The sequence below is a fragment of the Muntiacus reevesi genome, chromosome 22 (genome assembly GCF_963930625.1).
Source record: "Muntiacus reevesi chromosome 22, mMunRee1.1, whole genome shotgun sequence".
In the NCBI taxonomy this organism is placed as follows: Eukaryota; Metazoa; Chordata; class Mammalia; order Artiodactyla; family Cervidae; genus Muntiacus; species Muntiacus reevesi.
This window is the reverse complement of record NC_089270.1, coordinates 19,969,654-19,985,014: the sequence shown is the minus strand read 5'-3', so window position 1 is coordinate 19,985,014 and position 15,361 is coordinate 19,969,654. Positions and strand designations below refer to the sequence as shown.

General features: G+C 41.4%; 1 long non-coding RNA gene across 2 annotated transcripts in view; it reads right to left on the bottom strand.

The window, feature by feature from the left end:
* Positions 1 to 3,178: 3,178 nt before the first annotated feature.
* Positions 3,179 to 15,361, bottom strand: part of LOC136153083 (uncharacterized) — a 452,303-nt gene continuing 440,120 nt past the window's right edge. For both annotated transcript variants that reach the window (XR_010660328.1, XR_010660329.1), the window contains exon 5: positions 3,179 to 3,263. This is a non-coding gene — a long non-coding RNA (uncharacterized lncRNA). The remainder of the gene's footprint in view (positions 3,264 to 15,361) is intronic.

Here is a 15,361-nt window from a genome sequence, read left to right as displayed (position 1 = left end):
CAGTCCTGGTGTCACTGTACAGATAGACAACCACCTGCTCATTCAGCTCTGTGGGGGAGGGAAACCTGAGGAACATGACTCAAAATATTATCGAACCAAGAATGGTCAGGTTGTTGTTGTTTAGTCGCTAAATCATCTCCAACTCTTTGCAACTCCATGGACTAGAGCCCACCAGGCTCCTCTGTTCATGGGATTTCCCAGGCAAGAATACTGAAGTAGATTGTCATTCCCTTCTCCAGGGGATCTTCCTGACCCAGGGATCAAAGCCAAGTCTCCTGCATCAAGAATCTCCCAGTGGATTCTTTACCAATGAGCCATCTGCGAAACCCAAGAATGGTCACACTGCCCTTGACTTCCTTCGGCTCTCTAACAAGCATTTACCAAAGGCACCCTCTACCATTTCTACATTGCTATTAGTGTTTCTAATCAGGTCTAGGAAAACACAAGTAAACTCAGGACTGGCTATTATATTGACGTGAAATTTAGTCAAGAGTCTCTCCAGGGCTCACGGACTTCTGAACTCAACCTTTAAAATAGCTTCTTTCCATCCCCACAAAGTGGTGGTCTATTTGGAACCTACATAAATAAAGTCAAAGGAAGTAGGGCTGGAAGGGACCCAGGCAGGGACAAAGCAGTGAAACGGAGCTGCTGCCAACACATTTTGTGATGTTCAGGGAGTGTTTTGTTTGTTTGTTGTTTTAATCTTTGGGCCAAAGGATACTCCTCTTACTTGGAACTGAAGTCAGCAGAGGGGAAGTGCAGAGCTTAGTGAACATGAAGTACAGAAAAGTCAGTCCCAAGAAGCTTGGGTCATTCCCCTGCTACGCCGGCAAAACGTCAACCGCGCTGAGAGCATGGGTAGGAGACTTCCTGTTCCACTGGGAGGTCGCACTCCAAAGACAGCTGTCTTGGCAGGACTCACCGCCAAGGCAGAATTACCAGGAATTGCTGGGAAAAATAGATTCATTTCCTTTTAAAAACTACAAAAGCTCCAGCTCTGCCCACATATGCAGAAGTTGGAGAGAAAAGACCTATTGAAAGAACTTTTGTTTTTGACTTGTCCAGACAGTGACTATGGTTCATCCTAGTGGTTAGATTGTGTGTGGTCTGGAGATGCACCAATAACTGTTTGCAAAGGACAGGAAGGTGACTGTTATCCCAGGTAGATCGGTGCCTGGCAACTGTCCTTGGCATTCTTGCCAAAGTGTCGAGAATGGTGTCCCTCCCTACATATAACACCCCCCAGCTCCCACTTGTTGAAATAAGCAAATTGAGAATGTGTTTCCTCTAAGTTTATCATGTGTATAGTGTTTCATTTATTCATTCGTTCATTTGCATTTGTTGAGTACTTGCATATACAGTAAACGAAATAGGTTTAAAAAATCCTTGTTCTCACGAATGTTTATTAAATTAATTCTGATGACAGTCCCATGAGGCAGGTGCTGGCATGAAGCCTTCTTTACATTTGATTTGCTCAAAGTCACAGAGCTGGTGACTCACAGACCAGGCATCCTGACTCTAAAAACCCACCTCTTGACTCTTAAGAACCTAGCTCTACACTCCCTGGTGGGACCGATGGGTGTGATTTCAGATTCAGAACAGTAGCAGTTCAGGCAAATACTGTAATTTCTCTTCTGGAGCCAAAGTCTCTCATTCTACAAGATAGTTTAAATAACAAATATGTTTAGGAGAGAGAGTGTGGTGGTTGGATTTCACAATAAGATGTTGAAGAGGATCAGATTTTGCCACCCCCAAATATGCCACTTTTCACATAAGTTAGTTAGTTAGTTAATTCAGTCACTCAGTTGTGTCCGACTCTTTGCGACCCCATGAATCACAGCACGCTAGGCCTCCCTGTCCATCACCAACTCCCGGAGTTTACTCAAACTCATGTCCATTGAGTTGGTGATGCCATCCAGCCATCTCATCCTCTGTCGTCCCCTTCTCCTCCTGCCCCTAATCCCTCCCAGCATCAGGGTCTTTTCCAATGAGTCAGCTCTTCGCATGAGGTGGCCAAAGTATTGGAGTTTCAGCTTCAGCATCAGTCCTTCCAATGAACACCCAGGACTGATCTCCTTTAGGATGGACTGATTGGATCTCCTTGCAGTCCAAGGGACTCTCAAGAGTCTTCTCCAACACCACAGTTCAAAAGCATCAATTTTTCAGTGCTCAGCTTTCTTCACAGTCCAACTCTCACATCCATACATGACTACTGGAAAAACCATAGCCTTGACTAGACGGACCTTTGTTGGCAAAGTAATGTCTCTGCTTTTTAATATGCTATCTAGGTTGGTTGCATAAGGATTACTTTGAGTCAAAGGCAATTGAGAAATAGCAGGTGTAGGCAAAGCTCTCTGCCTTCTCTCTTTCTGTCTAAAAGTAGCATGTAAACTTTCCTTTGTAAAAGTAACATAAATTTGTAACAGTGTCTTGCTTTTTCATACCAGGAAGAAGATGACTTTTAATCACTAGAAAAAACTCTTAGTAATAGAAAGCCACCAATCTGAGTTAGTATAACACATCTTACCAAATAATTCTTAATTTTTCATTAATTTCCCCCCATATATTGACCAGCTCACAATTTATGGCCCAGGGAAACCCAAAACCCTTCACCTTTCTCTTATCAATTTTCCAGTTAATCACTCTTTGTTAAAATGTTCTACAAGTCTCAAATACAGTTGCTTCTTTGGGTCTTCACTTCTTTTCTATGAAGGTCTCTTTATTCACAGTAAAAAACCTTTTCTCTGTTTACCTGTCTTTTTTATTTTCTCAGTTTAATTTGTATTACCCCACGCACTAAGCTAAAAGAGATGAGGAAAAAGGTTTCCCTTCCCCTACAATGTAGATGACTAAAAGCCACCTCTTTCCTTCTAATGTGTTCCAATAGGCAATGGAAGGTGAGATGAAGAACTGAGAAAGCGGGGCACTGAAGGGAGTTGGGGAGGACAGCATCAAGATCTACATGAAGACCAGGGAATCTCAGATCAACATCACTTAACTCAACATCTTGCCATGGACCAATGCCACGAGGGCCAACCAAACAGTTCAAAATCTGGACTTTTATCAGCCACTTTTATGAGATCAATTTGATTACATCACCCAAATAGCTCAAGACAAAAAGAAAGAACAGCCAACAGATTCAAATTAAACCATTCAGCAAGAAATGAATTCATTCTTACTTTGCCAACCGGCTTCTCAAGCAGAGGGCTTGCAAAGCAGATAGGAGTTATGCTGCTGTACATCGAAGGTTTCCATTGCTGTTCCTATGAGAAAGGAAACAGAAAGAGAGAGATTTCAGGGACTTGGCTGGCTCTCCTACTGCATGAAGCCGTTTCTCCTGCTTTTCACAACAGTGCCTCAAGCACTTAACCAATGGTTGTCACTGGAAATACCTGAGTCGGCGTTTTTACACCGGCATCTTCAGCTTGCAGTCAGGGCAAACTCATTTAACCTTGTGCAGGGGGACATTACAAAACCTTTCATGACATTCTGAAGGAATATTGACAGAAGTGCAGAATATTTTCAGCCTAATCTACTAAGGTATCTTGCAGAGCATAGATTAGACTACGTGAATCTTTTTGTTGTTGTTGTTAAAAAAAAAATAACACTACAAGTATCTCATCTTATTGCATAAAAACACTGACCACAGCTCATCTTCTGGTTTTCAGACTTCTGACTCTAAAGGAGTACAGTCCAAAATCCTCTACCTGCCTTTTAGAACACTCCAAAATGTGGCTCTTTTTCCCTTTTTTGCTTTAGTTCCAACTCTCTCCTATAATTTAACCTAAACCTCAAGCCACCTTTGGTCAAATGTGTTTTTCTTCAGTAGATTCCAGTCTATGTCTTTGTTTATACTGCCCCTAGTTTCTAAAAGATCCTTTCTTCACTATCTGTCTATGACTTCCCACCTTCCTAAAAAGCACAGCTCAGATTCCCTAAGAAACATTTCGCTATATTCCTCCACTCTGGCTAGAATCAAAATATAACTTCTCCCAATCACAGGATTCACATACTATTATTAGGGTACTTGTCACTATCTGCTGGGAAGTGGCTTACTGAAGACAGGATTCCTGTCTTTGTTATCTTTGTATCCTTTACAATCTAATGCAGGTCTCATGCATAGCTCTGGTCTGAATGTTTGTGTCCCCCCAGAATTCATATGTTGAAATCCTAAAGCCCCTAAGGGCTTCCCTGCTGGTACAGGGGTTGGGACCTCATCTTCCAATGCAGAGTGTTAGTTTGATCCCTGGTCAGGGAGCTGAGGTCCTGTATGCCTTGCAGCTAATAAAAACAAAACATAAAACGCAGAGATGTTATTGCAACAAGTTCAGTGGAGACTTTAAGGATGGTTCACACCAAAAAAAAAAAAAAACCCTTAAAAAAATCCTAAGCCCCAAATGGTGATGCGATTAGGAGGTGGGGGCTTTAGACAGTGATTTGGGAAATGATTGGGATTAATGTCTTTGTAAAAGACATCCCAGGGTGCTGGCTGGCCTTTTTCCCATGTGAGGATACAAGGATAAGTCTATGCCCTGGAAGAAGACCCTCACTGAACTGTGCTGACACTCTGATCTTAGACCTGGAGTCACCAGAAATCTGAGAAATAAATGTCTGCTGCTTATAAGCTGCCAGTCTGTGGCATTTTGTTAGAGCAGCCTGAATGGACTAAGACATAGATATAGGTGCTTTCCATAACAGTACTCTTGCCTTTTGTCAGCTGAATCTTTTCTATACGTAGAAACACCCCAACCGATCCAGTTCTCTCCGGCCCGCAGCTCTCATTCTCGCTAAGCACATTTTTCAGTCTCATTAGAGGAAATATCAAGATACTTGTTATTGAAAAAAAAATCTTAACCGTAGGTACCAACAACCCCATAAAATAAAAATGACCTTTAAAACTGAATCAAGCAAGTATTGACCCATCCCCGCCTCCTGCTGTCCATTAATTGGCCATGTCTCTTGAGTGAAAGAAAGATTTTTTTCAGTGGTCTTAGCAAAGGAATGGAGTATGACCCTCTGGAATCTCTACCCCTGCTGTTACTAATTATCTTACTCTGGGCAAATTACTCGTACTTTCGACCAGGGTGGCCCTGCCTGTAAATGTGGTTCGCGTTATTTACACATATCTCGCAGGGCATTTTGAGACGAATTGTGGAGCTATCTGTGGCCTAGAAAGGCAAAGCATGATTCCCGGGGAAGAGGTCCCTTCAGTCTACCCCCAGGAAAAGCCATTCAAACCTCTGACTTTCTTCCTGTGGTCTAGGAACAGGGGTGATGGTCAAATTCCAAGGCATATGGGTTTCTGTTCATTAGGAGTGAAGCTGAGACCCGCAAGTCATTTCACAGTTCATGTTCCAGCCATCAAAGTTTAATTACTACCAACCCCACTGGCCCGGGTCCCAACCACGTTAGGGCATGCATGAAAGTTCTAAAGGATCCAGCTACCAAATCCCACCTTTCAGAGATAAAAAGACATTCACTGTGTGGCACCAGAGAAAAAGCTGAAATACATCAACTGAGACTGTGACTTTTTTCTTCCTTAATGAAAATAACAGTTCAGTGTTGATGATCAGGACACATGACTCAGGTTCAAGGAAGTCAATCTGCAGACGTAGTAGATGAATTTGAGGAACTCTGCCCTTCCCTCTAAGGCTGGTCTAGTTGCTATGGCAACAGGTAACCAGTTTTCTTAGGTGGATGTGCAGCTTGATTTTCTTTGGACTAAAGAGTCCCTTGATATGATTGCACCGAGTATACTTAAGACTGAAACAACCTAAGTGTCCCAAAGCATCGACCTCTTACCTAGAAATTATTTGTGGGGTGGGAAAATACGTGACGATTCTGGGCCATATATAAAAGGATATTTCTGAAATAATGGGTTCACATACGAAACACAGAGCCGTCAGGGGCATGTTGTTATGACTAAATAGTTGTCATTCAGTCTCTAAGTCATGTCTGAGTCTGAGACTCCGTGGACTGCAGCACACTGGGCTTCCCTGTCCTTCACAATCTCCCGGAGCTTGCTCAAACTTTCATTGAGTTTCACTGAGTTTCATCAACTTTCATTGATGCCATCCAACCATCTCATCCTCTTGACATCTAACCTATGTCACCTCCTTCTCCTCCTGTTCCCCTAAATAGTATTTCCCTTTTCCTCTCTCCTTTGGTCATTTTAGGTTTTCCAACACAGGGTTTGTTGTTGCTATTATTTGGGTAGTTGAGTGGCTGGGTGGCTGGTATTGGGAGCTGTTCCCCATCTACCCTACTGTTTGGTCTATGTGGGGACAGGGACTCTGAGGATGGCCTTAAAGTGGAATAAGAGAAACTTTGGGAAAAGTCAAAGCCTCAGGCAAATCTGGTCATCCTCTCCAGCTCTCTGCAAGATAAGGGTGAAACTGCCCCTTTATCTTCCCAAAATAACTTCAGAGCATTCCTGAGAAGCTACAGAACTGCTGAGAGCTCTCTGCAATGACAGGTACCTGGGGTTACTTTTCTAAGACTGGATTCCTAAAAGGAGACCAAAGAAGTGGTTAAAACCATGAACTGTAATTACAACCTTCAGTGTTTACCCTGGAGTCTGGATTATAAGGGCAATTCCTGGTGCCAAAGGACAGAAATAATCCAGAAATTTGAGGAGGAAGGAAACAGGGATCACCTGGCAGCTCAGCTCGTTGATCGAGCAGTGAGATCACTGCAGGTGGCATCTGCCCAAGGGGCGTCACTGGGTAACTCAAACAACCCTAATAACTCTGAAGAAAAGAATGTGTCTTTGCTCAGAAATCTCAATTTTTTTAAAATTAATTTTTATTGGAGAGTAGTTGCTTTACAGGAGCTTTCCCAGTGGCTTAGATGGTAAGAATCTGCCTTCTATGGGGGAGACCTCGGTTCGATCCCTGGGTAGGGAAGATCTCCTGGAGAAGGGAATGGCAACCCACTCCAGTATTCTTGCCTGGAGAATTCCATGGACAGAGGAGCCTGGTGGGCTACAGTCCATGGGGTCTTAAAGAGTCAGACACAAATGAGTGACTAACACACACACACATACACAGTGGCTTTAAAATATTGTGTTAGCTTCTACTGTACAGCAAAGTGAATCAGCTATATGTATACATGTTGTGTTAGTCCCACAGTTGTGTCTGACTCTTTGCAACCCCGTGGACTGTAGCCCTTTAAGCTCCTTTGTCCGTGGAATTCTCCTGGCAAGAATACTGGAGTGGGTAGCCATTCTCTTCTCCAGGAGATCTTCCTGGCCCAGGGATCAAACCTGGGTCTCCCACATTGCAGGCAGATTCTTTATCATCTGAGCCACCAGGGAAGCCCCGTATATATACATATATGCCCTCTTTTTTAATTTGTATTCCATAGAAAACACGGACGTGGATGTCAATCAACTGCCTGTACCTCCTCCCCACACCTCAGGGCTGTAAACAATGTGTTCTGTTTTGAGATACAAGTAGATTCTACTTCCAAGACGGCCACCCTTCTATCCATCCTCAACTTGTCATCCATTCTTTATCCAGATTAAAGATGACCACACCTTCCATCTACAGAGAGTTCCCAAAGGACTGAGGACAATTTTACCCCAAAGGATCATGAGACACTTCTATATTGCACCTTTGGAGGAAATATCAAGTTACTTTTCCCTGTAATTAACACCTATGAAAACACACTCTTTTCTTATTTTTGGTCTTTTGAATCATTCCTTCAGAATATTTTTCCAGGAGTAGGGTTCCTATGCCAAAGATATGGACAGTTTTATGGCTCTTGTGATTTACTATTATACTGCTTTTCAAAAGGATTGGGCTGGTTCACACAGCTACCACATGTCATATGTGTATCACATAAGTGTATGTATTGCACATATGTATACACACCTTTTTCAACACAGCAAACTTATGAGCAGTACTTTCAAAAGCTGATTCTAGGACTCAGGACATTGAGGGGATTGTAATAATTCAAACATTCAGTGGGAACCAGGGAAGGGAAAGTTCCTAAAAGGGATGTGATACAGATACATAGAGAGGAGGGGCCAGGCCCCATTGCTCTGGCCCCTCTACCCTCTGTCCCCCCAACCTAAGAGTTGGGACCAATCAACAGGAATCTGGGTTCACCCCACCCAGGCCAGCCGGAGTTCCTTCTCAGCAAGGGTCAAGCACTCAGACACAGAGGTGAGGTGGCCTTGGGAAGGGAGGAGAGCTGGGTGGAGGGCCATTAAATGTTGACTCACTCAGGCTTGACCAGACTTCCTCCCTTTTTCCACACTCCAGTACAATTTTGGTGAACTTAAGTAAACTGCACCCTCTGCTAAGTGTTCCCACTTCCTTTGGGTTATTATCACAGACCCACACCAGCTCCGGTATATGAAAATCCCCTCCCCTCAAAACTTGTGAGCAGAGAGAGGCTCATGGGGAGGAACAGACTCCCAGGCATTCCAGTTTTTAAGTTTCTGGGCAGAATGCTGGGAGAGCCTGACCTGCTTAAATATTCTTCAGGGCCTCCCTCAATACCCGTTTCCCTTAAATGCTCCACTGAATCTTTGCACGTCAATTTCTAATTCTTAGATTTTTTACATGTTGATTTTTAAATGTCCCTTGTGCTTTTGCCTTCCTTTCCTATGTTTTATGCATCTTCAGTACCACCTGTACTTACCACAAGGCTGCCATTACAAAACACATTAAAACAAGTGCCTTCAAAATGCTCAACAACATTAATGAGACTTTGGAAAGAAAATGGCACCTCCCCCTCACCACAGTCTCCTCTCTCTGAGTTTCCCGCCAGCCTTTATCCAAATGAATGTATATTTAGCTACAACATCACTTTGCTTTACTCTGAACATCACATTACGTATATTCTGTGTTGTTATGTAGTTTTAGGGCTTATAATATTTAGTGATTACATCATGTTCCATCAACAGGATGGAGTATAATGGCATTTACTATCCTGATACATGTTTTATTTCCATTTTTTCACTCTAATTTTTTTTTGAAGTTTTCAAAACAGTTCTATTGATACAGTTCACATGCCATTTGCTTCACCCATTTAAGGTGCACAATTCAATATTTCTCAAAAAAAAAAAAAAAAACCCACACCTCACAAGGTTGCGCAGCCATTATTGCTGTTCAGTCGCTCAGTCACGTCTGACTCTTTGCAAATCCCAAGGCCTGCAGCACACCAGGCTTCCCTGTCCATCACCATCTCCTGGAGTTTGTTCAAACTCAAGTCCATGGAGTCTGTGATGCCATCCAACCATCTCATCCTTTGTCATCCCCTTCTCCTCCTGCCCTCAGTCTTTCCCAGCATCAGGGTCATTTCCATTGAGTCAGCTCTTTGCATCAGGTGGCCAAAGTATTGGAGCTTCAGCTTCAGCATCAGTCCTTCCAATGAATATTCAGGGTTGATTCCCTTTAGGATTGACTGGTTTGATCTCCTTGCAGTCCAAGGGACTCTCAAGAGTTTTCTCTAGCACCACAGTTCAAAAGCATCAGTTCTTCAGTGCTCAGCCTTCTTTATAGTCCAACTCTCATGTACATACATGACTACTGGAAAAACTACAGCTTTAACTATACGGACCTTTGTTAGCAAAGTAATGTTTCTGCTTTTTAATATGTTGTCTAGGTTTGTGCAGCCAATACCACAATGTAATTTTAAAGTATCTGTGTCCCCTGCCAAAAAAAACCTTTACCTGTTAGTAACTCTGCACCATTCCCCCGTCCCCTCCCCTCAGTCCTAGGCAACCACTAGTCAACTTTCTATTTGTATTTTGCCCATTCTAAACATTTTATATAAATGAAATCATACAATACGCTGTCTTCTGTGAGTTTCATCTAGTGTAATGTTCTCAAAGATTATCCATGTTGTAGGATATATCATCACTTCATCATTTTTTGTTGTCCAAAAAAATTCCTTTGAATGGATATACCACATTTTAGTGATCTATTTATTCATATGAGTTGTTTTTACTTTGGGGCTACTATGAATGAGGCATTTATGAACATTTATGTACAAATTTTCATTTCTCTTGGTTATACACCTAGGTATGGAAATGTCAGATCATAAGACATTTCTATATTTCACATTTTGAGGAACTATCAAACTATTTTCCCCTTCAATTAATACCTATGAAAATACACTTCTTTTTTTTTGGTCTTTTAAATAATTTCTTTAGAATATTTTTCCAGGAGTAGGGTTCCTGTGCCAAAATTACAGACATTTTTATGGCCCTTGCTATTTACTATCTATACTGCTTTTTGAAAGGATTAGACTTGTAATTATAAGCAAAACACAATATCTAAATAAGTTTACACAACTATCATATATCATATGTGTATCATGTATGTATACACACACTTTTTTCAACACAGCAAACTTTTGAGGAAGATGCCACAATTAATTAATCTCATATTTATAGATAAAGATCCCAAGGGTCATTGAGATTGGAAACTCAAGTGTTAGATGACCAACCAAAGCAAAGTAATGCCTCTTTTATGGGCTTCATTGACTTCAAGTGTCTGAATCCAACATGTCACTGGTTTCAATGAGTAATTGCTGACTACGTGTCTCTTCTGTAATTTCTTCAGCTTGTGTCACAATGAAACAAACATGGGGATGGAGTCAGAGGCATGGGATCAAATTCCAGTCTCATAACATGCTAGCATGGAGATCTAGAGTAGGTTGCTGAATCACTAAGCATCAGTTTCCACAAACATACAACATGATGATACCTACGTCACAGGCATATCTGGAGGATTTAAATTAAAATTCAAGTCATCAAAGAAACTTGCATAATAATGCTCAGATCATTTTTCATGTTAATGACAAATGGCTTATTGTTATTCTTCCTTGGTGCCCTCTTCAAAGTGAAATATTAGGTATCTTCAATTCCCTATTATAATTTAATACATTTTCTCCTCTACTGTCAATCAGAAAACTATCCTCTGAGTTACTGTAACTTAGATCTGTACTAAATTTATGACTTTTATATAAAATATTGATTACATAAGCAATATCAAGGTTTATAAAAATGTTTCAATAAAATTTATAGCAATTATAGATTTTAAAAAATTATAAAAGGCACAAGCAAGTTATTTAGAAATGTATCAATTATGTTTAAATGGTATATTTACTTTTAAATTAAAAATATTCAGAACTTTTAAATTATAATTAAAATTTTTTTAATTTAAGTAAAACAAAAAGTCTAAAATAGAAATATTTTAAATATTAAAAAATAATCAATCATGAGTTAATATAATAAGCATTGGCTCATAAACATAAATGTTTATTTTTAAAAGTAGAAGTCTGGCTCTAAGGACCTTGTAAACAAGATAATAATGATAAAGGAAAAATAGCTGTGGTCCCTCATTCTGAAGTCTTGGATTTCAGAATAGCTTTGACACTCGCTTGGTATATGACCTCTTTGCGGTTCCACATTTCTTTATCAATAAAAAGTATAGTATATAATTTGCTTTTCTTAAAAAAAAAAAAAGATCCAATAAGGCAATGTTTCTGAAAACAATCAACACATAAAAATCGTACAGCTTTTTTGATACGTCAAAACCCAGGTGTGTTAGTTACACCACATAATTTGTCCATTCACTTGTATGATAAGTACCCTAAATTATCTAGGAGTTCAGAAAATATAGGAAGGAAAATAAAAATGCAAAGTCATCATCTATCCAAACGTGAGAAAATATCACATCAAAGAAGAAACAGTTCTCTCCCTTGTATTGACCTTCCATGTATCACTGGAGGTCGATATCATATGCAAAATGATTCGGGAAGTATAGGCTCATAAAATAATCATATGGAACTTTTACAGAAGGGAGGGAAGGATGCTGTAACTTGCATCTTTGCAGATGGGATCTGCTTGGTGACCAGTGGCAAATTTAGGGGAAAGTACCCATAGGTAAGCGGCACATTATAAGCTTATTTCAAAATCATACATTGCAGTCCTAACTCCCAGCACCTCAGCATGTGACTGTATTTAGAGGTAGGGTGTTTAAAGAGGTGATTAAGTTAAAATGAGATCATCAGCATGGGCCCCAATCCAAATAACTGCAGCCCTTATAAGAAGAGGCAATGTATACACAGATGCACATGTAAGGAAGGTCATATGCAGGCACAAGGAGAACACGGCCATCTGTGAGCCAAGGAGGGACGTCTCAAACCAACTCTGGAGACACCTTCATCTCAGAATTTTAGTCTCACAGAACCGTGAGAAAATAAATTTCTGTCGTTTCAGTTACTCAATTTGGAAACTCTAGAAAATGAATAGAAGGCTTCCCAGCAAAAACAAACAAAACAACAAACACATTCAACATCAGGAGAAAGGACTTTTAGCAGAGAAGCTTTTGGAGACTCTGAGGCAGTTAGGTGGAGCTAGTGGTAAAGAACCCATCTGCCAATGCAGGAGACATAAGAGATGTGAATACTGGGTGTGAAATCCCTGGGTCAGGAAGATCCCCTGGAGGAGGGAATGGCTACCCACTCCAGTATTCTTGCCTGGTAAATCCCTTGGACAGAGGAGCCTGGTGGACTACAGTCCTTAGGGTCACAAAGAGTCAGACACGACTCAAGTGACTTAAGCACAGGCAGTGGGTGTAGGAAAGGTTTCCAAAGGAATTGGGTGTTGCCTTGACTGGTGACAAAACAGATGCAGATGTTTGCGTGGACAGGATTTTCTGCATCAGTACTGAGCAGGCCCCGGGGATGCCCAGGTGACTACGATGCTGTCTTACTCTCAGGGAGCTCGCCCAGTCTAGTGGGAGAGAGACGTGAACAAATAATATTCAAAGGAGGGTGCACATTCAGGACACAGATATACAGACGATGCGGTCGGAGCAAAGGAAGAGCAGCTAGCCCAGCCAGGAGATGGGTTCCTGTGACCAGAAGTTTCCTGGAGGAAGGTGGTACAGGGGCTGAGGACAGGAGGACAAAGTTAGGTAGTCAGAGAAGTGGTGTGGGGCAGGGTGGATGCGGGGTGGTGGGTTGCTGGGGATAGAGAAAGAGACTCATGGTGTCAAAAGAGGAGAAAATGTCATGAGTGCAAGAGGTACGCGATATAAAGAAGTGTTGAGTTTTTATGTCTGACTCTCTGGGACCCCATGGACGATAGCCCACTATAGCCTCCTCTGTCCATGGAATTTTCCAGGCAAGGATACTGGAATGGGTTGCCATTTCCTACCCAAGGATTTTTATAAGAACCACAGAGAATTTGGGGCTGTTAGATCTTCAAGAGTGAGACAGAGGTAGAGGGAGATGACTCTTGTGAAGTAGGTAAGAGGCCCATGATACTTTTACAACAATATGTGAATGGATTTGTTGGGCAGCAGACAGGAGCATGCATTTGAGACGAGGAGAGACTAGGAGCTTGGCAAATATTTGGGCCACCCTGGTCACAAACCAGAAGAGACAGAGGTATAGAGAGTGAGGGAGTGAAAACAAGGGGCACAGACGATAGACTCCAGGAGAAGGAAAGGACGTGATGAGGGTACAGCTGAGCGGGAGTTTGTTTGCCTCAGGGTCCGCCCTGGACACCAAAAAGAGCACTCCCCACTGTGAAGCCCTGATTTCAAGTGTCTTCTTCATTGATGTAAAATTTGTACTACATTTTGGCCTTACTCTGCCTTCTTGCCTCAATTCGAACTTTTCACTGCCACCAAATATTTTTGCTTTCTCCCACGCACACACCCTGTTGCCCAGAGTGTCAGCCACTGTGCTGAGAATGACATACATATGTGCACAAGCTCCTAAGCATTAATTGTACAATTTCAGGAAGTCAGCAGATAAGTTCAATGCTCTTAAACTGACATGGTACAATACAGATATAAATTATAAAATTCTTACTAATAAATTGATTTAATATTTAATATTTGGCAGACCACAAATGGAGCCATAGCTATCGGCATAATTCTCCCAAAGAACAAATAGGTGGTACAATTTCAAGTGCAGAGGTTAGAAAGCCCATCTTCGGATTATCTGCACTTGAAATTTCTTTTCTAGAGAAAAGATATGCATTCTGCAATTAACAGCAAAAATTTTAATGTGTGAAATTCCCTGGGAGAGATGGCATGTTGGATTTAATTCACAATAAGAAAGAATGGGAATACATGTAAATCCATGGCTGATTCATGTCAATGTATGACAAAAACCACTACAATATTGTAAAGTAATTAGCCTCCAACTAATAAAAATAAATGAAAAAGAGAGAGAGAGAATGGGGCTTCCCAGGTGGCTCAGAGGTAAAGAATTCGCCTGCCAATGCAGGAGACGCAAGAGATGAGGGCTCGATACCTGGGTCAGGAAGATCCCCTGAAAATTCCAGGCAAGCTTTCTTGCCTGGAAAAATTCCATGGTCAGAGGAGCCTGGCCAGCACCACACAGAGGTGGTTGTTATTGTTTGGTCGTTAAATCGTGTCCGACTCTTTTGCGACCCCATGAACTGTAAACCACCAGGCTCCTTTGTCCACGGGATTCTCCAGCAAGAATACAGGAGTGGGTTGCCAGTTCCTCCTCCAGGGGATCTTCCCGACCCAGGGATCGAACCCACATCCCCTGCATTGGCAGGTAGAGTCTTTACCACCTAGCCATCAGGGAAGCCCCACACAAAGATTAGCTTCTCTCAAACAAACCAAAGAAATGGAATTTACAGTGATAGTGGAGAGGACACACACCAGGGACATTTAATCTGAAATTTTATTATGAAAGGTAAAACTGTAAAACAGATATATTATAGGGCATTGTATATGGCAACAGTTCATTTTCTTTCACTGCTGTGTTTATCATTCTGTGACTATATCACATTTCTTTTTCTGTTTCTACTAGCCAGAGCTGGTTCCTGTTGCTTGCAAATAAGAACTTCATGAGATAAGAGGAAAAATCTGGAGAGGAATGTTATAGGTTAAGAGTAGCAGGGAGAGAGGCCCCGATGCCATTATGTAACCACCTTGTATTGATTACTTTCTAATCAGATATTGTAGCTAAGTGTTCACACACATACACACTCCCCTAGATCGAGTTAAATAGTCAGAGATAACCCCAGTTAATCATTCTCACTCAACATGATATGCCAGGCATTGAATTAGGCAAAATCCTATGAAGTATGATTAGTATTTATGCAAACTGGGAAACGGACATTTAATAAACTGAAATAAATGGCTTAAGATCACCTATGTAATGACAGAGCAAAAATTTGAACCCAACACTGTCTGCCTCCAAAATCTATGCTGCTCATCAACATACCATACTGATAATTTCTCTTTCTGAAGCTAAGAAAAGAGCTGATTAATTTATGAAAGACATGTAAAGCAGATCCTGTCAACTCTAAATGATATCAAGTAGCACCAGCAATCTTTCAGGATTCCTT